A 23944-nucleotide genomic window follows, 5' to 3' on the forward strand; every position below is an offset into this window, starting at 1 on the left:
AAAATGTCGCGGAAGGTTCTATGGAAGGTTCTAGAAGGTTCTAGAAAAGTCCGGAAGAAACCACCAAGGAAGGTGGAGTCCACATGGGACTCCACCTCCATGGCCGGCCAACCCTAGTGGGGGAGGAGTCCCAAGTGGACTCCCCCTTAGGGGGCCGGCCACCCCCCCATATGGGAGGTGGAAACCCCACCTTTGGTGGGAGTCCTAGATGGGCTAGGTTTCCCCCTCTTATGGAAGGTTTTTGGTTCGGGTCTTATTCGAAGACTTGGACACCAACCCTTGGGGATCCACCTATATAATGAGGGGCCAAGGGAGGGGGCAGGCCACCCGAAGACCACAAGCTGGCCGCCCCATTGAAGTGGCCGGCCACCCCCTCCCAAACCCTAGCCGCCCCCCTCTCCTCCATATCTCCCGCGTAGCTTAGCGAAGCTCCGCCGGACTTCTTCACCGCCACCGACACCACGCCGTCATGCTGTCGGATTCAAGAGGAGCTACTACTTCCGCTGCCCGCTGGAACGGGGAGGTGGACGTCGTCTTCATCAACAACCGAACGTGTGACCGAGTACGGAGGTGCTGCCCGTTCGTGGCGCCGAACCGATCGTGATCAAGATCTTCTACGCGCTTTTGCAAGCGGCAAGTGAACGTCTACCGCAGCAACAAGAGCCTCCTCTTGTAGGCTTTGGAATCTCTTCAAGGGTGAGACTCGATACCCCCTCGTTGCTACCGTCTTCTAGATTGCATCTTGGCTTGGATTGCGTGTTCGAGGTAGGAAATTTTTTTGTTTTCTATGCAACGTTATCCTACAGTGGTATCAGAGCCGTGTCTATGCATAGATGGTTGCACGAGTAGAACACAATGGTTTTGTGGGCGTTGATGCTCTTGTTATCTTTAGTTTGAGTACTTTGCATCTTTGTGGCTGTTATCACCAGATTTTGGACAAATCCAGAGGTGGGCCGTAAGAGAGATGGGCTTGGAAGACTACACGTGGAAGATCTCTGAAGCGGCCTTGCATGGAGAATTTGGGCTAGTTTGCCCGTGTATCTTTAATTATAGTAGATTATATCTTAGATCAAGATTTAGAGTTTGTATCGCACACGGTGGGATATTCCCACGTTAGAAAGTCCCCTGGACTATAAATATGTATCTAGGGTTTATGGAATAAACAACAACTCACGTTCAACCCAAAACAAACCAATCTCGGCGCATCGCCAACTCCTTCGTCTCGAGGGTTTCTATCGGGTAGCGACATGCTGCCTAGATCGCATCTTGCGATCTAGGCAGCACAAGCCCCACGTTGTTCATGCGTTGCTCGTACTCGAAGCGTCTTTGATGGCGAGCAACGTAGTTATCATAGATGTGTTAGGGTTAGCATAGTTCTTTGTATAACATGCTTACGTAGTGCAACCCTTGCATGTCTAGCCGCCCTCACACCTATCTCAGGTGTGGGGGCGGCACCCCGCTTGATCTTTATTTAGTAGATCTGATCCGTTACGATTGCTCCTTGTTCTGCAAGGATTAGTTTAATATCCGCAATAGTTAGGCCTTACAAAGGGGGAGGATCCAGCGGCACGTAGGGTGGCGTTCGCAAGTCCTAAACAGGATGTTCCGAGGATCAACTTCATGTTGGTTTTTAGGCCTTGTTTAGGATCGGCTTACGATCACCGTGCGTGGCCGCGAGGCCCAACCTGGAGTAGGATGATCCGATTATGCGGTGAAAACCCTAAATCGTCGTAGATCTAATTAGCTTTATCTTGATCAAGCAGGATCACCATATATTCATGCACCCCGTACGAATCATGGGTGGATCGGCTCTTTGAGCCGATTCACAGGATAACCTGAGAGCCGATCGAGGCTCGTATTTAATGTTTACGTGTATGCCATGCAGGAAACTAAGCGAGGCATCCCCATCACCTTCCCGACCAGGTATAGGTCAGGTGGCACGCCCTTGCACTTCGCATCGGACGTGTGACCGGAAGAGCATTGCGGGCCGTCGCTCGGAGGGGTCTCGGCCAGCCGCAGCTCTAGGCTCTTCCCGGCTCTACCGTGTTGACGGTCGCTGCCCGCCGGTGGGTTTTGGCAGTCAACACATTCTGGCACGCCCGGTGGGACCATCATCTACATCAACCACATCGCCATCTACATCTGAGATGGCGGACGGCACGCCAGTCACCTACGAGGAGCTGCCTGACGAGCTCAAGAAGAGATACGACGAGATCAAGGTCACCCTCGAAGCCGACCTCATCGGCTCTTTTCGGAGAACCCGTTCCCATGGCATCGGATGGAAGGGATTCTCACCGCAAGGTGCACTCGATGGGATAGACCTCTCCGCCCCGTCGGAGGAACGCACCGGGGCCTGCGGCGCAGGAGATCAACTACTTGGTGGCTCACTCGCTACACCGCCACTCCGAGAACTTGGTCAACGTGTTGGAGCGTGTCGCTCTGCGCGTGATCCGGAGATCATGAGCCACCGTACTCGCCGTCGGGACCAGCTCTCGGGACGCATCAAGGAGAGTTGCCACTCCGGTCCCGTCCACCGCTGCCATATGCGTTGGCAGCACCAGCTGAAGTGCCGGCTACACCGGCATTCGTCGTCTACAAGATCGGTGGTGACCCTAGTGACTACCGGTTCTTGGCTGAGGCGCCTAAGGAGATCCCTCAAGGATACGCGTGCACGTATGTGCCGGATTGTGGCAACCGGGCACTCTCAAACCAGGCCACAACATCGGGGACTCCGGCGAAGACGAGGAGGAACGTCAGCGACAGAGCTTGAGAAGCAGACGTGGCTAACTAAGTATGCCACCCCGACGAAACTCCAGAGCCCAGCTCCTGCAGTTGGCTCAGAGCTGGAAAAGCAAACATGGCTGGCTAAGTACGCCACCCCAGCGAATCTTCGTAGTGCAACTCCTGCAGCCAGCACGAGCGGATCAGATCGGTACCATACCGAGAGACCGGTTCGGCATGGTGCCGAAAAGAAGGGCAATCGGCTATTCCAAGCCGTACCCGGACGAGTACGAGATGATCCCGCTGCCACCTAAATATCGGCTCCCCGACTTCTCCAAATTCGGTGGATCGGATGGCTCCAGCTCCATCGAGCACGTCGGCCGATATTTGGCGCAACTAGGACCGGCTTCAGTGTCGGATCAGCTACGCGTGAGGCTCTTTTCACAGTCCCTCACGGGATCGGCTTTTGGATGGTACACCTCTTTGCCGGCAAACTCCATCCAGTCTTGGAAGCAATTGGAAGAACAATTCCATACGCAATACCATTCAGAAGCTTCCGAGTCTAGCATTGCCGATCTAGCACAACTACGTCAGAAGCGCGGAGAAACGGTGACAGAGTACATCCAGCGCTTCAGGAATCTTAGGAACCGATGTTATTCGGTTCGTATAACCGAAAAGGAAGCAGATCGAGTTGGCGTAGCCGGCCTTGCAACACAGCTCAAGGACATGGCCTCCCAAGCAGATTATCCCTCGCCGGCGCACATGGTTCAGAAGCTATCGGCATATGAACAGCGCCACCCGGACCCGTACCAAGACAAGTTCAAGCGTGCGGTAGTCCCGGTCGATGCGGAGGAAGACGAAGTTCTCGCGGGAGACCAAGAAGTAGCAGATGGCCGAGTGGACTCGGGGAGGAACCCCGTGTCCCGCAAATGGGTAAAGCCACCAGGGCCGCCCAGGGGATTTGATTTTGACGTGACCAAGACTGAACAAATCTTCGACCTCCTGCTCAAGGAGAAACAGTTGACGATTCCTGAAGGTCTCAAGTTCCCCACGGCGCAAGAGCTGAGCGGAAAGCCATACTGCAAATTCCACAACTCGCTCTCCCATGCCACCAACGACTGCAGGGTGTGGCGTCAGCACATCCAAGCGGCGATAGAGAAGGGGCGTTTAATTTTCAACCGGTACGCCATGAAGGTCGACACCCAACCCTTCCCCGCCGTTAACATGGTGGAAGTCACCTACCCCGAGGGTTGCCGGCCGGGTCCCTCGTTCGGCATCAACATAGTAGGACCTGGAAACCACTCTGGCAAAGATGGAGATGAGGGCAGCTGCTCTCATAGCAAGGACACAAAGGAGGCCGCTCCACGCGATCGGCTCCATCATGATGGCAAGCGCTACGTCACAGAGGGAGAGGTGAAGAATATAAGATATCAACGACCTCTCTCTGATCACCTCCTCAACAAATATGTGAGTCAGTATGACCAACGCCGACGGTCCAATTATGATGATGAAGGAGATCGTCTGGCTAGAGAAGCCAGAAGACATCGTCGGCAGGATCGCGATGAGGAAGAGCACGAGCGCCGTGCCACGGACACATCAAGGGAGCAAGATGACAACGCCAGACACTGGGACTGCCCTTTCTTCAGACACTGCTGGGATTCAGGAATGAGCCGATTGCCCACAATCGGCAATTGCCCAGAATGCAACAAGAAGAAGAAGGAGGCAGCCAACGTGTCTGTGTTTGAGCGATTAGGGCCTCTCCCGCCACAGAGCAAACGTGCTGAGTCACCTCGTTGGGCAGATCTTGAGGATTCCGAAGACGAGGGACTAGAAGACAGGTACCACCGTCCAAGGTGGTGCCCTGACGGACTTAGCCGTTCACAGAAGCGCAGGGTTCAGCGGTTGCGCGGCCTGGAGGAAGCCGAAAGGTTATACTCGCATACGTTAAGGAAGGCACGGCCCGATCCGGTCGCAAAGGTTCGGCGAGCCCTGGATGAAGAGGGTCGTCCACGGAGAATGGAGTGGCGTCCCAAGCAAAAGAAAGCCGATGATGACACATCGGCTGGCACAAACATGGTGCTCGTCTTGCCGACAGAGCTTAGCGCTCCACGAGTCTACGATGCACTCAACGTGGACGAGAGCAGGCGCATCAAGTCAGAGGTTGGGTTGGTTTTATCCAGCCTGACCGAGTAGCAAGATTAAACCAATGAGCAAACCGTGCGAGGCTGATCCTTGTGATCGGCCCCAAAAAATTTTATGAAGGAGCTTTACAGAACCTTCAGTCAGCACTCTAATGGAGGCCGATTCCAGCAATCGGCCAAAATTATGTTCGCTACATATTCAGCACATATTCTGCTTGTGTTCAGCAATGATTCACTGGGCAGCGGCCACGTCGGCAGATGAAAGGCAGCATGGATCTTTTGTGGAGCCGATGTGTAAATACAGGGCCCTGGCTAAACCATAGAAGCCGATATCTGCAGTCATTTGGCAAATATCGGCTCGGGGGGCATATAGTCAGATGAACATGTGCAGATAAACATGTGCAAACACGTGCAGACATGCGTGCAGTGGAACATTGGGGGCCGATTAAGAAAAATCGGCCAAATAAAAAAAAAAGTTTTTCAGCCGATGCAGATACGTGGCCATCGACTCAAGAGGTACAATTGTTATGAGCAGAGGGTCAATGAAGCAGGTTTCCTTTTGCGAGTAATGTGCAGATCAGGTTAAGGATGTGTTGCATCAGATCCACCAAAGGAAAGGAGCCGATCTGACCCGCAAGGCGCGAAGATTAGACTGAAGAAGCTCGGGGGGCAGCTCACCCTGAAAGTTCTCTGCTCTGGAAAGCCGATTTTGCTGAGATCGGCTGGTTCTGCATCATGACTTGGGAACCGATGACGACACGTTTGGTTAGTCCACTGATATGCTCGCCCAACGGATGGCGCAGAATTTTCTGTTCTTAATAAGCCGATTGAGATTTCATCGGACTGAAAACCCAGTGGTATCGACTTCAGCATCAAGTCGTTTCAGCAGTGGTTCTGGGTCTCTCGTAAGAACGTCGATCTGCCTAGTTGTCCGCCAGAGCTCAAAGTCGTCAGTTGTGAAGGGCAAAAGATCAAAAGGATGAAGAATGGGGCATTGAGATACCGGTGCGTTGTCATCGGCTCGTTAGGCATTGGCTAAGTGACGATCGGCGGGGTCAGTATAAAAGGGAATCGGCTAAATTGGCATAAAAGAAAGTGGCAAAATCAAATTGGGGAATTTCTTCATTGATAAACCAGATTTCTTACATAGAAGAGCTGATTGCTCTCAAAAGGGAGTACTAAGGGGATACATTGCCCCGTCTACTGCTGCTGATCCTATTCTAGAGGTCCTATTCTACGGGCCGTCACTGCCCTCGTCGTCACCATCGTCAGCGCTGTCGGCGATGCTCCCGGCGGGCTCGTCGTCGCTGCTGTAGCGGCCGCCGGCAGGACCTTCGTTGTCCTCGTCCTCCACGTCGTCGTCGTCGTCGCTATCATAATCACTAAGGTTCCCTGGCCAGGGGCAGTGGCGCTTGGCCGGCGGCTCGCCGGAGGGGCTGTCGTCGTCGTCCTCCTCCTCCTCTTCCTCCTCCTTCACCTCGGAGGAGGTAAAGTCATCCCAGGAGAAGCGATCGTCATCGCTCTCCTCCTCCGATTCCCCGTCGGCAAGGAAGCGGAGGTTGCTCTCCCCGTCCGTCGAGGACTCGTCGTCCTCGGACCAGATGGAGAAGTCATGGTCTGGCTCCTCCCCGGCCTCTATGGCGCGGCGGGTGTTGGCCGCATGGACCTCTTGTGGGCTCGGTGCTGGCATCGGCTCGGGGGAGGAAGAGGACTCAAAGGAAAGTCCCGACGAGGCAGAGGAAGAAGAAGACATAGTGTGCAGAAGGGTTTTTTGGGGTGCCGATGGCTGGAACAGAGGAAGGGGATAAAGATAACTAATCAATCGGCACGGTTAAATAATGAGAAACCTGGTGGGAATTACTGCCATTACAGTTTCCGAAGGGGTGATGTCAGAGTTGTCAAATTTTGCAGAGAAGCTGAGAGGACAGGGCATAATGATGACGGATGCTGCAAATGGCTCTGCTCTGCCACGACATGACCTTTCGAAGGAAAAACAGAGTGGTTTTGGAATTATCATTGCCAAAACCAGGGGGGCATGTGTTATCACCAGATTTTGGACAAATCCAGAGGTGGGCCGTAAGAGAGATGGGCTTGGAAGACTACACGTGGAAGATCTCTGAAGCGGCCTTGCACGGAGAATTTGGGCTAGTTTGCCCGTGTATCTTTAATTATAGTAGATTATATCTTAGATCAAGATTTAGAGTTTGTATCGCACACGGTGGGATATTCCCACGTTAGAAAGTCCCCTGGACTATAAATATGTATCTAGGGTTTATGGAATAAACAACAACTCACGTTCAACCCAAAACAAACCAATCTCGGCGCATCGCCAACTCCTTCGTCTCGAGGGTTTCTATCGGGTAAGCGACATGCTGCCTAGATCGCATCTTGCGATCTAGGCAAGCACAAGCCCCACGTTGTTCATGCATTGCTCGTACCGAAGCGTCTTTGATGGCGAGCAACGTAGTTATCATAGATGTGTTAGGGTTAGCATAGTTCTTCGTATAACATGCTTACGTAGTGCAACCCTTGCATGTCTAGCCGCCCTCACACCTATCTCGGGTGTGGGGGCGGCACCCCGCTTGATCTTTATTTAGTAGATCTGATCCGTTACGATTGCTCCTTGTTCCGCAAGGATTAGTTTAATATCTGCAATAGTTAGGCCTTACAAAGGGGGAGGATCCAGCGGCACGTAGGGTGGCGTTCGCAAGTCCTAAACAGGATGTTCCGAGGATCAACTTCATGTTGGTTTTTAGGCCTTGTTTAGGATCGGCTTACGATCACCGTGCGTGGCCGCGAGGCCCAACCTCGGAGTAGGATGATCCGATTATGCGGTGAAAACCCTAAATCGTCGTAGATCTAATTAGCTTTATCTTGATCAAGCGGGATCACCATATATTCGTGCACCCCGTACGAATCATGGGTGGATCGGCTCTTTGAGCCGATTCACGAGATAACCCGAGAGCCGATCGAGGCTCGTATTTAATGTTTACGTGTATGCCATGCAGGAAACTAAGCGAGGCATCCCCATCACCTTCCTGACCAGGTATAGGTCAGGTGGCACGCCCTTGCACTTCGCATCGGACGTGTGACCAGAAGAGCATTGCGGGCCGTCGCTCGGAGGGTTCTCAGCCAGCCGCAGCTCTAGGCTCTTCCCGGCTCTACCGTGTTGACAGTCGCTGCCCGCCGGTGGGTTTTGGCAGTCAACAGTGGCATAGTGGGATGAAGCGGCTCGGACTAACTTTACATGACGTCGTTCATGAGACTTGTTCCTCGTTCGACATGCAACTTGTATTGCATAAGAGGCTTTGCGGGTGTCTGTCTCTCCTACTATAGTGAAGATTCAATTTACTCTTCTATTGACAACATTAGTATCACCGTTGTGGTTCATGTTCGTAGGTAGATTAGATCTCTCTCGAAAACCCTAAACCACGTAAAATATGCAAACCAAATTAGAGGCGTCTAACTTGTTTTTGCAGTGGTTTGGTGATGTGATATGGCCATAATATGATGATGAATATGTATGAGATGATCATTATTGTATTGTGGCAACCGGCAGGAGCCTTATGGTTGTCTTTATATTTCATGTTGAGAGGTATTTCAAATTAGTTGTAATAGTTGCTACATGAGGTGAACAACCATGAAGACGGCGCCATGGACCTTGACGCTACGCCGACGATGATGGAGATCATGCCCAAAGATGATGGAGATCATGTCCGTGCTTTGGAGATGAAAATCAAAGGCACAAAGACAAAAGGGCCATATCATATCACATATGAACTGCATGTGATGTTAATCCTTTATGCATCTTATTTTGCTTAGATCGTGACGGTAGCATTATAAGATGATCCCTCACATTAATATCAAGATAATAAAGTGTTCTCCCCTCGTATGCACCGTTGTAACAGTTCATCATTTCGAAGCATCTCGTGATGATCGGATGTGATAGATTCAACGATTCACATACAACGGGTGTAAGCCATGTTGCACACGCGGAATACTTGGGTTTGCTTGACGAGCCTAGCATGTACGTGACATGGCCTCGGGACAACGAAACCGAAAGGTTGAACATGAGTCATATGGATGATATGATCAACATGTTGATGTTCACCATTGAAGCTACATCATCTCACGTGATGATCGGTTTTTGGTGTAGTGAATTTGGATCGTGTACCACTTAACAACTATGAGGGATGTTGTATTAAGTGGGAGTTCATTAGTAATTAGATTAAAACATGAACTAATTATCATAAACATAGTCTGAGTAGTATTTTGAATTAATTTTGTAGTATTGGCATCCGTTTACTACTATGCGCTAGTCTTATAATTGAGATAGAAATACTGTTAAAATCTGACAAGAAACTTTACGGATTGGTACCGTATTGTTAAAGAATCAAGAATTGATTAAGTCCTATTGCAAACTTTTAGTAAACCTCACATTGTTGATTCAAAGAGCTATGGTTTCAATTAGTACCTAAAGATATCTTGTCTCCGTCAAACTTGAAGTTCAAATTTGTTTGAAAAGTAAGGAGATGAAAATTTAGTTTTCAGAAATAATCAAGGTATGAGATATATGTGATATCTAAGACCTTATTGCAAGATGATAGAATATATTTTGGTGAGACTACATAAACTCATAAGTTTTATGGGAATGTACGAAGGTTGAAGACGCAAGGCATCACAATCCTCCAACTATTGGGGCACTAACGATATTCGCATATCCATGAAGTGACCATCCTTAATATGCACCGTTGCTAAGACTCGTCGTTTCGAAGCATCACGTGATGATCGGGTGTGATAGATTCTACGTGTGCATACAACGGTGCAAGCTAGATTTGCACATGCAAATACCAAGGTTAAAACTTTACGAGCCTAGCATGTACAGACATGGTCTCGGAAAGTCGTCATGATATGATGGATAAAATTATGAGTGAAATTGTTCATCATATTACAAAGTTACTAATAGTGAAATCTGGAACACTTGTCATATGATGATCAACTTCAAAGTAAGAACCCCAAGGTTATTGGTATTTGACCAACAAACCTAGAAGTTAATGATGTTGAAGTGTTTTTCTGAATAATGAGGAAAGCTAAAAGAGAAACTGCAAAAGATATTTTGGCAAAAGAAAAGAAAAGACTAGAAAGTCTAGCTCAGGTGTATATAAATGATATACATGTTATGGTTGTATTCCTAGTTAAGTCACACTTTGAAATTCTTGGGTATTAGTACTATATTGGTTGGTATGAAGTGTCATACAAAACAACGCAATACAAGAATACAATGGCCTAAGTGACTGACAAGGAATATGATAGGAATGCACATCTGCAACAAAATAAAGTGTTATTATGTTCGTCGTTGGCATTCTATCTAGCCCTTAGAATTTATAATAAAGAACTTAATAATTGTTATTTTGCTCTGGTCAAATAAAAACAATGAGTTGTTCAAATTATGACATTACTCCATGTATGATGGATAAGTTATTATAAATCTTAATGGTGAAACACACATACATAACACTGACGCTAAAATGCCATAAGGCAAATGATTTGAATTCCACGTATTTGTGGAACCGCCATTTAGGTCATGTTAGAAAGAAACGCATGAAGGAACTCCATGCAAATGGATTTTTGGAGTCATTTGATTTTTGAATCATTTGGTACTTGCAAATCTTTTCTAAAGAGAATGATTAAAATACCGTTCATAGGCCAAGAGTTGAACGGGCAACAAACTTAGTGGAAAAATACATGATGATGTATGTGGTTCACTGGGCATAGTTGTGTGCGGGAGATTCTTCTACTTCATGAAAACTTTCAACAATGAATTGAGTATATATGTAGATATATTCAATAAGGAAGAAGTTTGAAACATTTGAATGGATTCAAATAAGTTTCAGCATGAAGTGAAAATCATCATAATAGAAAAGTCAAATATCTATGATTGGATCATAGTGGAAATATTTGAATTACGAGTTTTAGCGAACATCTAAGAGAGTCATGAAATTGTTCTACAACTCACATTTCTTGGAGCATCATAATGATGATATAGTATCCGAGAGATGTATCCAAGCCTTGTTGGATTAATGATGAGATAAAATATTATGACGCCATTATATTTTTGTGGATTATGCTTTAGTGACTACCGCTTTTACACTGAATAGAGCATCATCATGATTCGTAGAAATGACACCATACGAGTTATGGCATGGGTATGAACCCTAATAGTCCTTTCTTTAAATTTTGGTCTAAGAGTTTACAAACCAAAATCGGATGGATGTCTTTGTTGGTTATCCCAGAGATTTAATTGGGAATTCTTCCCACAAGACAAAGACAAAAGTGTTTGTCAATGTTTCTTATTTCCGAGAAATTGTTTCTAGTGAAGTATTTGAGTGGGAGGACAATATATTTTGATAAGGTTTATGAACCTGAGCATAATGATCAGAGTAGCGCAGCATCGGAATTGGTTTCGGAAGCGGCCACAACGATCATGGTTCCCATGACTACAAAGTGTTTTAGTCATGGAGATCGAAGTACATATTGAACCTTGTAGGTATGGTTTACTTTGTGATCAAATAAATGATTTGTGGACAAAGGATTGATTTTGAACAATGATAAACCAACTACAAACAAAGAAGTTATGATGGGCCCTGACTCCGTTAAAATGGCCATGCGCCATGAAATCCATAATAGATGAATACTTTTTGAAAGTAAATGGATCTATAGACTTGGATGAAATATCCTTGAAGAAGCTCGACTTGTTGAAAAATTGTTTACGACAAAGTTCAAAGAGTTGACTACGATAAGATTAGATCTTCCGTAGCAATGCTTATAGTCTATGTGGATTATTCTAGTAATCACTACATATTTCTTTTATGAGATATGCTAGTAGGATGGCAAAATACACTACTTAACAGAAGTATGTATACAAGATACAACCAAGAGTTTTGCTGGTCCGTGGAATACTAGATAGGTATACAAACTTCAATTGGATGAAGTAAGTATCACGGAGTTGGAATCTTCACCAGATGAAATAGTCAAAGATTTTTTGATTTCATCAGAGACGATGAAGAGGCTTGCATTTGCAAGAAATTAAGTGGGAACGCTAAGACACATTTATAATACTTTATGTAGGTGACATATAGTTGGTTATAAATGATGTAATTATATACTTGATTAAAAGGTTTCATTGAGAATTAACTTCAATGAAAGGATATGGATCTGAAACAAATTTAGTGTCAAGATCTATGAAGATAGATTGAAACACATAAATAAGTTTAAGTCAAAGTACATATGATGGATATTGAAGTAGTTCAATATAGAAATATTAAGAAAATGTTCTTGTCATGTGAAGGTTTAACAAGACTTGAGTGTATCCGACACTCAATGAGTAAAAACACATGAGTGATTATAGATCACGAATAATATGTACACAATCAGATATCATGTGCTATAAAGTGTTATGAGCATATACCGGAATGATTCATATGATGATCATTGGACGACGATAAGAATATCCTTGAGTACTTTAGAAGAACTAAGGATATATATATATTTTTTTGTATGAAGAAATGACAAACAAATCGTTGTAAGGTGTTACACCGATATTGGTTTTGTCACATATAAAATATAATTTCAATCTCAAATTAGACTAAGTGTTGTTTAAAAGGTAGCACAATGAGCTAGAAGTTGTCTATGCTAGATTTAGAAGAGTTCTAAATATTGTGACGGATTCTACAAAAGAAGGCAGAATATGTCATTGTTTTGACAAATGACAAAGGATGTTAAAGTCAAGAGGTTCTTTGAGAACTTGGTGTAGTTCCGACAGAGTCAGAATTTTGAAGCTATATTGTGTGTGACAATATTAGTGACATATTTCGGACAACGGAATTAAGGTTCCACCGTAAGATCAAACATATTTAATGCCGACTCATTTGGAAATGAGTAATGCGTTGAGACGCAAATGAATTACAAAATACATACATTTCTGAGCGTGTCAGATCTGTTGACTAAAAACCTCTCCCGTGAGCAATACATGATAAAACACCGGAAGGCCAAGGTGTTATATCTTTACAAATGTAAACTAGATTATTGACTCTAGTGCAAGTGGGAGATCGAAGGAGATATGCCCTAGAGGCAATAATAAAGTGGTTATTATTTATATCTTTATGTTTATGATAAATGTTTATATATCATGCTAGAATTGTATTAACCGAAACATTAGTACATGTGTGATATGTAGACAAACAAGAAGTCTCTAGTATGCCTCTTAAACTAGCTTGTTGATTAATGGATGATTAGTTTCATAATCATGAACATTGGATGTTATTAATAACAAGGTTATGTCATTGTATGAATGATGTAATGGACACACCCAATTAAGCGTAGCATAAGATCTCGTCATTAAGTTATTTGCTATAAGCTTTCGATACATAGTTACCTAGTCCTTATGACCATGAGATCATGTAAATCACTTATACCGGAAAGGTACTTTGATTACACCAAACACCACTGCGTAAATGGGTGGCTATAAAGGTGGGATTAAGTATCCGGAAAGTATGAGTTGAGGCATATAGATCAACAGTGGGATTTGTCCATCCCGATGACGGATAGATATACTCTGGGCCCTCTCGGTGGAATGTCGTCTAATGTCTTGCAAGCATATGAATGAGTTCATAAGAGACCACATACCACGGTACGAGTAAAGAGTACTTGTCCGGAGACGAGGTTGAACAAGGTATAGAGTGATACCGAAGATCAAACCTCGGACAAGTAAAATATCGCGTGACAAAGGGAATTGGTATCGTATGTGAATGGTTCTTTCGATCACTAAAGTCATCGTTGAATATGTGGGAGCCATTATGGATCTCCAGATCCCGCTATTGGTTATTGGTCGGAGTGAGTACTCAACCATGTCCGCATAGTTCACGAACCGTAGGGTGACACACTTAAAGTTGGATGTTGAAATGGTAGTACTTGAATATGGAATGGAGTTCGAATATTTGTTCGGAGTCCCGGATGAGATCCCGGACATCACGAGGAGTTCCGGAATGGTCCGGAGAATAAGATTCATATATAGGATGTCATTTTATGTGAATTAAAATGTCGCGGAAGGTTCTATGGAAGGTTCTAGAAGGTTCTAGAAAAGTCCGGAAGAAACCACCAAGGAAGGTGGAGTCCACATGGGACTCCACCTCCATGGCCGGCCAACCCTAGTGGGGGAGGAGTCCCAAGTGGACTCCCCCTTAGGGGGCCGGCCACCCCCCCATATGGGAGGTGGAAACCCCACCTTTGGTGGGAGTCCTAGATGGGCTAGGTTTCCCCCTCTTATGGAAGGTTTTTGGTTCGGGTCTTATTCGAAGACTTGGACACCAACCCTTGGGGATCCACCTATATAATGAGGGGCCAAGGGAGGGGGCCGGCCACCCGAAGACCACAAGCTGGCCGCCCCATTGAAGTGGCCGGCCACCCCCTCCCAAACCCTAGCCGCCCCCCTCTCCTCCATATCTCCCGCGTAGCTTAGCGAAGCTCCGCCGGACTTCTTCACCACCACCGACACCACGCCGTCGTGCTGTCGGATTCAAGAGGAGCTACTACTTCCGCTGCCCGCTGGAACGGGGAGGTGGACGTCGTCTTCATCAACAACCGAACGTGTGACCGAGTACGGAGGTGCTGCCCGTTCGTGGCGCCGGAACCGATCGTGATCAAGATCTTCTACGCGCTTTTGCAAGCGGCAAGTGAACGTCTACCGCAGCAACAAGAGCCTCCTCTTGTAGGCTTTGGAATCTCTTCAAGGGTGAGACTCGATACCCCCTCGTTGCTACCGTCTTCTAGATTGCATCTTGGCTTGGATTGCGTGTTCGCGGTAGGAATTTTTTTGTTTTCTATGCAACGTTATCCTACAATCCTACCGCTGCGCGAAGGTCTCGCGCAATACTAAAATGCGCACCATGTAGCCCCTTCACAAAAAAAAGCCCTTCCGGCACCCCGAAAATGGAAAAACCGTCGCCCGTGGTTCGGATTGGAAATCCGCGACACGGGCCTTGCTTCCCATCCTAAGGTCCACGCACGTGCCAAATATGGCCTCGTTCCGGCAAACTATGTGGTGAAACGGGCCGTTTCCTACTCATTTCCCCTAAAAGCCATAGAACTCCGGACGTGATAGCCCTATTCGTGAAGGGGTTTTCAAGATAATTGCCGTATCCCAATTCCGTCTTTTGAAGTGGTTACGAGGACACATAAAATGACGCCACGCGGCTCCGCTCGATTTTTTTGGCTCCGTTTAATTTGCCAACTGCGCAAAACGGGGCCGTCGGGACATGCGGTATGGCCGTACCGGGCGCGCGCGTGCACCCGTCCGCCAACGCGCGAAACGGAAAACATTTAGCACATAAAATAACGCGTCCTAGACCTAAAAACATTTTCCCCTCCATTTATTGAGCAAAGGAAAGTGTGGCCCCAGTTCAAATCCGGTCAGTTTCCGGCGGATTCGGCGGGACACCGCAGGAAGCGGGAGGGATTCCCAGATGGCTACCGCGCGCATACGGCATGTGATAGGTGGTGCGTAGGAGGTATCCTACCGCTGCGCGGAGGTCTCGCGCAATACTAAAATGCGCACCATGTAGCCCCTTCACAAAAAAAGCCCTTCAGGCACCCCGAAAATGGAAAAACCGTCGCCCGTGGTTCGGATTGGAAATCCGCGACACGGGCCTTGCTTCCCATCCTAAGGTCCACGCACGTGCCAAATATGGCCTCGTTCCGACAAACTATGTGGTGAAACGGGCCGTTTCCTACTCATTTCCCCTAAAAGCCATAGAACTCCGGACGTGATAGCCCTATTCGTGAAGGGTTTTTCAAGATAATTGCCGTATCCCAATTCCGTCTTTTGAAGTGGTTACGAGGACACATAAAATGACGCCACGCGGCTCCGCTCGATTTTTTGGCTCCGTTTAATTTGCCAACTGCGCAAAACGGGGCCGTCGGGACATGCGGTATGGCCGTACCGGGCGCGCGCGTGCACCCGTCCGCCAACGCGCGAAACGGAAAACATTTAGCACATAAAATGACGCGTCCTAGACCTAAAAACATTTTCCCCTCCATTTATTGAGCAAAGGAAAGTGTGGCCCCAGTTCAAATCCGGTCAGTTCCGGCGGATTCGGCGGGACACCGCGAGAAGCGGGAGGGATTCCCGGATGGCTACCGCGCGCATACGGCATGTGATAGGTGGTGCGTAGGAGGTATCCTACCGCTGCGCGGAGGTCTCGCGCAATACTAAAATGCGCACCATGTAGCCCCTTCACAAAAAAAGCCCTTCAGGCACCCGAAAATGGAAAAACCGTCGCCCGTGGTTCGGATTGGAAATCCGCGACACGGGCCTTGCTTCCCATCCTAAGGTCCACGCACGTGCCAAATATGGCCTCGTTCCGACAAACTATGTGGTGAAACGGGCCGTTTCCTACTCATTTCCCCTAAAAGCCATAGAACTCCGGACGTGATAGCCCTATTCGTGAAGGGTTTTTCAAGATAATTGCCGTATCCCAATTCCGTCTTTTGAAGTGGTTACCAGGACACATAAAATGACGCCACGCGGCTCCGCTCGATTTTTTGGCTCCGTTTAATTTGCCAACTGCGCAAAACGGGGCCGCCGGGACATGCGGTATGGCCGTACCGGGCGCGCGCGTGCACCCGTCCGCCAACGCGCGAAACGGAAAACATTTAGCACATAAAATGACGCGTCCTAGACCTAAAAACATTTTTCCCTCCATTTATTGAGCAAAGGAAAGTGTGGCCCCAGTTCAAATCCGGTCAGTTTCCAGCGGATTCGGTGGGACACCGCAGGAAGCGGGAGGGATTCCCAGATGGCTACCGCGCGCATACGGCATGTGATAGGTGGTGCGTAGGAGGTATCCTACCGCTGCGCGGAGGTCTCGCGCAATACTAAAATGCGCACCATGTAGCCCCTTCACAAAAAAAAGCCCTTCCGGCACCCCGAAAATGGAAAAACCGTCGCCCGTGGTTCGGATTGGAAATCCGTGACACGGGCCTTGCTTCCCATCCTAAGGTCCACGCACGTGCCAAATATGGCCTCGTTCCGACAAACTATGTGGTGAAACGGGCCGTTTCCTACTCATTTCCCCTAAAAGCCATAGAACTCCGGACGTGATAGCCCTATTCGTGAAGGGTTTTTCAAGATAATTGCCGTATCCCAATTCCGTCTTTTGAAGTGGTTACGAGGACACATAAAATGATGCCACGCGGCTCCGCTCGATTTTTGGGCTCCGTTTAATTTGCCAACTGCGCAAAACGGGGCCGTCGGGACATGCGGTATGGTCGTACCGGGCGCGCGCGTGCACCCGTCCGCCAACGCGCGAAACGGAAAACATTTAGCACATAAAATGACGCGTCCTAGACCTAAAAACATTTTCCCCTCCATTTATTGAGCAAAGGAAAGTGTGGCCCCGGTTCAAATCCGGTCAGTTTCCGGCGGATTCGGCGGGACACCGCAGGAAGCGGGAGGGATTCCCAGATGGCTACCGCGCGCATACGGCATGTGATAGGTGGTGCGTAGGAGGTATCCTACCGCTGCGCGGAGGTCTCGCGCAATACTAAAATGCGCACCATGTAGCCCCTTCACAAAAAAAAGCCCTTCCGGCACCCCGAAAATGGAAAAACCGTCGCCCGTGGTTCGGATTGGAAATCCGCGACACGGGCCTTGCTTCCCATCCTAAGGTCCACGCACGTGCCAAATATGGCCTCGTTCCGACAAACTATGTGGTGAAACGGGCCGTTTCCTACTCATTTCCCCTAAAAGCCATAGAACTCCGGACGTGATAGCCCTATTCGTGAAGGGTTTTTCAAGATAATTGCCGTATCCCAATTCCGTCTTTTGAAGTGGTTACCAGGACACATAAAATGACGCCACGCGGCTCCGCTCGATTTTTTGGCTCCGTTTAATTTGCCAAGTGCGCAAAACGGGGCCGTCGGGACATGCGGTATGGCCGTACCGGGCGCGCGCGTGCACCCGTCCGCCAACGCGCGAAACGGAAAACATTTAGCACATAAAATGACGCGTCCTAGACCTAAAAACATTTTTCCCTCCATTTATTGAGCAAAGGAAAGTGTGGCCCCAGTTCAAATCCGGTCAGTTTCCAGCGGATTCGGCGGGACACCGCAGGAAGCGGGAGGGATTCCCAGATGGCTACCGCGCGCATACGGCATGTGATAGGTGCTGCGTAGGAGGTATCCTACCGCTGCGTGGAGGTCTCGCGCAATACTAAAATGCGCACCATGTAGCCCCTTCACAAAAAAAGCCCTTCCGGCACCCCGAAAATGGAAAAACCGTCGCCCGTGGTTCGGATTGGAAATCCGCGACACGGGCCTTGCTTCCCATCCTAAGGTCCACGCACGTGCCAAATATGGCCTCGTTCCGACAAACTATGTGGTGAAACGGGCCGTTTCCTACTCATTTCCCCTAAAAGCCATAGAACTCCGGACGTGATAGCCCTATTCGTGAAGGGTTTTTCAAGATAATTGCCGTATCCCAATTCCGTCTTTTGAAGTGGTTACGAGGACACATAAAATGACGCCACGCGGCTCCGCTCGATTTTTTGGCTCCGTTTAATTTGCCAACTGCGCAAAACGGGGCCGTCGGGACATGCGGTATGGCCGTACCGGGCGCGCGCGTGCACCCGTCCGCCAACGCGCGAAACGGAAAACATTTAGCACATAAAATGACGCGTCCTAGACCTAAAAACATTTTCCCCTCCATTTATTGAGCAAAGGAAAGTGTGGCCCCGGTTCAAATCCGGTCGGTTTCCGGCGGATTCGGCGGGACACCGCGAGAAGCGGGAGGGATTCCCAGATGGCTACCGCGCGCATACGGCATGTGATAGGTGGTGCGTAGGAGGTATCCTACCGCTGCGCGGAGGTCTCGCGCAATACTAAAATGCGCACCATGTAGCCCCTTCACAAAAAAAAGCCCTTCCGGCACCCCGAAAATGGAAAAACCGTCGCCCGTGGTTCGGATTGGAAATCCGCGACACGGGCCTTGCTTCCCATCCTAAGGTCCACGCACGTGCCAAATATGGCCTCGTTCCGACAAACTATGTGGTGAAACGGGCCGTTTCCTACTCATTTCCCCTAAAAGCCATAGAACTCCGGACGTGATAGCCCTATTCGTGAAGGGTTTTTCAAGATAATTGCCGTATCCCAATTCCGTCTTTTGAAGTGGTTACCAGGACACATAAAATGACGCCACGCGGCTCCGCTCGATTTTTTGGCTCCGTTTAATTTGCCAACTGCGCAAAACGGGGCCGTCGGGACATGCGGTATGGCCGTACCGGGCGCGCGCGTGCACCCGTCCGCCAACGCGCGAAACGGAAAACATTTAGCACATAAAATGACGCGTCCTAGACCTAAAAACATTTTTCCCTCCATTTATTGAGCAAAGGAAAGTGTGGCCCCAGTTCAAATCCGGTCAGTTTCCAGCGGATTCGGCGGGACACCGCAGAAAGCGGGAGGGATTCCCAGATGGCTACCGCGCGCATACGGCATGTGATAGGTGGTGCGTAGGAGATATCCTACCGCTGCGCGGAGGTCTCGCGCAATACTAAAATGCGCACCATGTAGCCCCTTCACAAAAAAAGCCCTTCCGGCACCCCGAAAATGGAAAAACCATCGCCCGTGGTTCGGATTGGAAATCCGCGACACGGGCCTTGCTTCCCATCCTAAGGTCCACGCACGTGCCAAATATGGCCTCGTTCCGACAAACTATGTGGTGAAACGGGCCGTTTCCTACTCATTTCCCCTAAAAGCCATAGAACTCCGGACGTGATAGCCCTATTCGTGAAGGGTTTTTCAAGATAATTGCCGTATCCCAATTCCGTCTTTTGAAGTGGTTACCAGGACACATAAAATGACGCCACGCGGCTCCGCTCGATTTTTTGGCTCCGTTTAATTTGCCAACTGCGCAAAACGGGGCCGTCGGGACATGCGGTATGGCCGTACCGGGCGCGCGCGTGCACCCGTCCGCCAACGCGCGAAACGGAAAACATTTAGCACATAAAATGACGCGTCCTAGACCTAAAAACATTTTTCCCTCCATTTATTGAGCAAAGGAAAGTGTGGCCCCAGTTCAAATCCGGTCAGTTTCCAGCGGATTCGGCGGGACACCGCAGGAAGCGGGAGGGATTCCCATATGGCTACCGCGCGCATACGGCATGTGATAGGTGGTGCGTAGGAGGTATCCTACCGCTGCGTGGAGGTCTCGCGCAATACTAAAATGCGCACCATGTAGCCCCTTCACAAAAAAAGCCCTTCCGGCACCCCGAAAATGGAAAAACCGTCGCCCGTGGTTCGGATTGGAAATCCGCGACACGGGCCTTGCTTCCCATCCTAAGGTCCACGCACGTGCCAAATATGGCCTCGTTCCGACAAACTATGTGGTGAAACGGGCCGTTTCCTACTCATTTCCCCTAAAAGCCATAGAACTCCGGACGTGATAGCCCTATTCGTGAAGGGTTTTTCAAGATAATTGCCGTATCCCAATTCCGTCTTTTGAAGTGGTTACGAGGACACATAAAATGACACCACGCGGCTCCGCTCGATTTTTGGCTCCGTTTAATTTGCCAACTGCGCAAAACGGGGCCGTCGGGACATGCGGTATGGCCGTACCGGGCGCGCGCGTGCACCCGTCCGCCAACGCGCGAAACGGAAAACATTTAGCACATAAAATGACGCGTCCTAGACCTAAAAACATTTTCCCCTCCATTTATTGAGCAAAGGAAAGTGTGGCCCCCGTTCAAATCCGGTCAGTTTCCAGCGGATTCGGCGGGACACCGCAGGAAGCGGGAGGGATTCCCAGATGGCTACCGCGCGCATACGGCATGTGATAGGTGGTGCGTAGGAGGTATCCTACCGCTGCGCGGAGGTCTCGCGCAATACTAAAATGCGCACCATGTAGCCCCTTCACAAAAAAAGCCCTTCCGGCACCCCGAAAATGGAAAAACCGTCGCCCGTGGTTCGGATTGGAAATCCGCGACACGGGCCTTGCTTCCCATCCTAAGGTCCACGCACGTGCCAAATATGGCCTCGTTCCGACAAACTATGTGGTGAAACGGGCCGTTTCCTACTCATTTCCCCTAAAAGCCATAGAACTCCGGACGTGATAGCCCTATTCGTGAAGGGTTTTTCAAGATAATTGCCGTATCCCAATTCCGTCTTTTGAAGTGGTTACCAGGACACATAAAATGACGCCACGCGGCTCCGCTCGATTTTTTGGCTCCGTTTAATTTGCCAACTACGCAAAACGGGGCCGTCGGGACATGCGGTATGGCCGTACCGGGCGCGCGCGTGCACCCGTCCGCCAACGCGCGAAACGGAAAACATTTAGCACATAAAATGACGCGTCCTAGACCTAAAAACATTTTTCCCTCCATTTATTGAGCAAAGGAAAGTGTGGCCCCAGTTCAAATCCGGTCAGTTTCCAGCGGATTCGGCGGGACACCGCAGAAGCGGGAGGGATTCCCAGATGGCTACCGCGCGCATACGGCATGTGATAGGTGGTGCGTAGGAGGTATCCTACCGCTGCGCGGAGGTCTCGCGCAATACTAAAATGCGCACCATGTAGCCCCTTCACAAAAAAAAGCCCTTCCGGCACCCCGAAAATGGAAAAACCGTCGCCCGTGGTTCGGATTGGAAATCCGCGACACGGGCCTTGCTTCCCATCCTAAGGTCCACGCACGTGCCAAATATGGCCTCGTTCCGACAAACTATGTGGTGAAACGGGCCGTTTCCTACTCATTTCCCCTAAAAGCCATAGAACTCCGGACGTGATAGCCCTATTCGTGAAGGGTTTTTCAAGATAATTGCCGTATCCCAATTCCGTCTTTTGAAGTGGTTACGAGGACACATAAAATGACGCCACGCGGCTCCGCTCGATTTTTTGGCTCCGTTTAATTTGCCAACGGCGCAAAACGGGGCCGTCGGGACATGCGGTATGGCCGTACCGGGCGCGCGCGTGCACCCGTCCGCCAACGCGCGAAACGGAAAACATTTAGCACATAAAATGACGCGTCCTAGACCTAAAAACATTTTCCCCTCCATTTATTGAGCAAAGGAAAGTGTGGCCCCAGTTCAAATCCGGTCAGCTTCCAGCGGATTCGGCGGGACACCGCAGGAAGCGGGAGGGATTCCCAGATGGCTACCGCGCGCATACGGCATGTGATAGGTGGTGCGTAGGAGGTATCCTACCGCTGCGCGGAGGTCTCGCGCAATACTAAAATGCGCACCATGTAGCCCCTTCACAAAAAAAGCCCTTCCGGCACCCCGAAAATGGAAAAACCATCGCCCGTGGTTCGGATTGGAAATCCGCGACACGGGCCTTGCTTCCCATCCTAAGGTCCACGCACGTGCCAAATATGGCCTCGTTCCGACAAACTATGTGGTGAAACGGGCCGTTTCCTACTCATTTCCCCTAAAAGCCATAGAACTCCGGACGTGATAGCCCTATTCGTGAAGGGTTTTTCAAGATAATTGCCGTATCCCAATTCCGTCTTTTGAAGTGGTTACCAGGACACATAAAATGACGCCACGCGGCTCCGCTCGATTTTTTGGCTCCGTTTAATTTGCCAACTGCGCAAAACGGGGCCGCCGGGACATGCGGTATGGCCGTACCGGGCGCGCGCGTGCACCCGTCCGCCAACGCGCGAAACGGAAAACATTTAGCACATAAAATGACGCGTCCTAGACCTAAAAACATTTTTCCCTCCATTTATTGAGCAAAGGAAAGTGTGGCCCCAGTTCAAATCCGGTCAGTTTCCAGCGGATTCGGCGGGACACCGCAGGAAGCGGGAGGGATTCCCAGATGGCTACCGCGCGCATACGGCATGTGATAGGTGGTGCGTAGGAGGTATCCTACCGCTGCGCGGAGGTCTCGCGCAATACTAAAATGCGCACCATGTAGCCCCTTCACAAAAAAAAGCCCTTCCGGCACCCCGAAAATGGAAAAACCGTCGCCCGTGGTTCGGATTGGAAATCCGCGACACGGGCCTTGCTTCCCATCCTAAGGTCCACGCACGTGCCAAATATGGCCTCGTTCCGACAAACTATGTGGTGAAACGGGCCGTTTCCTACTCATTTCCCCTAAAAGCCATAGAACTCCGGACGTGATAGCCCTATTCGTGAAGGGTTTTTCAAGATAATTGCCGTATCCCAATTCCGTCTTTTGAAGTGGTTACCAGGACACATAAAATGACGCCACGCGGCTCCGCTCGATTTTTTGGCTCCGTTTAATTTGCCAAGTGCGCAAAACGGGGCCGTCGGGACATGCGGTATGGCCGTACCGGGCGCGCGCGTGCACCCGTCCGCCAACGCGCGAAACGGAAAACATTTAGCACATAAAATGACGCGTCCTAGACCTAAAAACATTTTTCCCTCCATTTATTGAGCAAAGGAAAGTGTGGCCCCAGTTCAAATCCGGTCAGTTTCCAACGGATTCGGCGGGACACCGCAGGAAGCGGGAGGGATTCCCAGATGGCTACCGCGCGCATACGGCATGTGATAGGTGGTGCGTAGGAGGTATCCTACCGCTGCGCGGAGGTCTCGCGCAATACTAAAATGCGCACCATGTAGCCCCTTCACAAGAAAAGCCCTTCCGGCACCCCGAAAATGGAAAAACCGTCGCCCGTGGTTCGGATTGGAAATCCGCGACACGGGCCTTGCTTCCCATCCTAAGGTCCACGCACGTGCCAAATATGGCCTCGTTCCGACAAACTATGTGGTGAAACGGGCCGTTTCCTACTCATTTCCCCTAAAAGCCATAGAACTCCGGACGTGATAGCCCTATTCGTGAAGGGTTTTTCAAGATAATTGCCGTATCCCAATTCCGTCTTTTGAAGTGGTTACGAGGACACATAAAATGACGCCACGCGGCTCCGCTCGATTTTTTGGCTCCGTTTAATTTGCCAACTGCGCAAAACGGGGCCGTCGGGACATGCGGTATGGCCGTACCGGGCGCGCGCGTGCACCCGTCCGCCAACGCGCGAAACGGAAAACATTTAGCACATAAAATGACGCGTCCTAGACCTAAA

This window comes from Lolium rigidum, chromosome 6 (genome assembly GCF_022539505.1).
Source record: "Lolium rigidum isolate FL_2022 chromosome 6, APGP_CSIRO_Lrig_0.1, whole genome shotgun sequence".
Classification (NCBI taxonomy): domain Eukaryota; kingdom Viridiplantae; phylum Streptophyta; class Magnoliopsida; order Poales; family Poaceae; genus Lolium; species Lolium rigidum.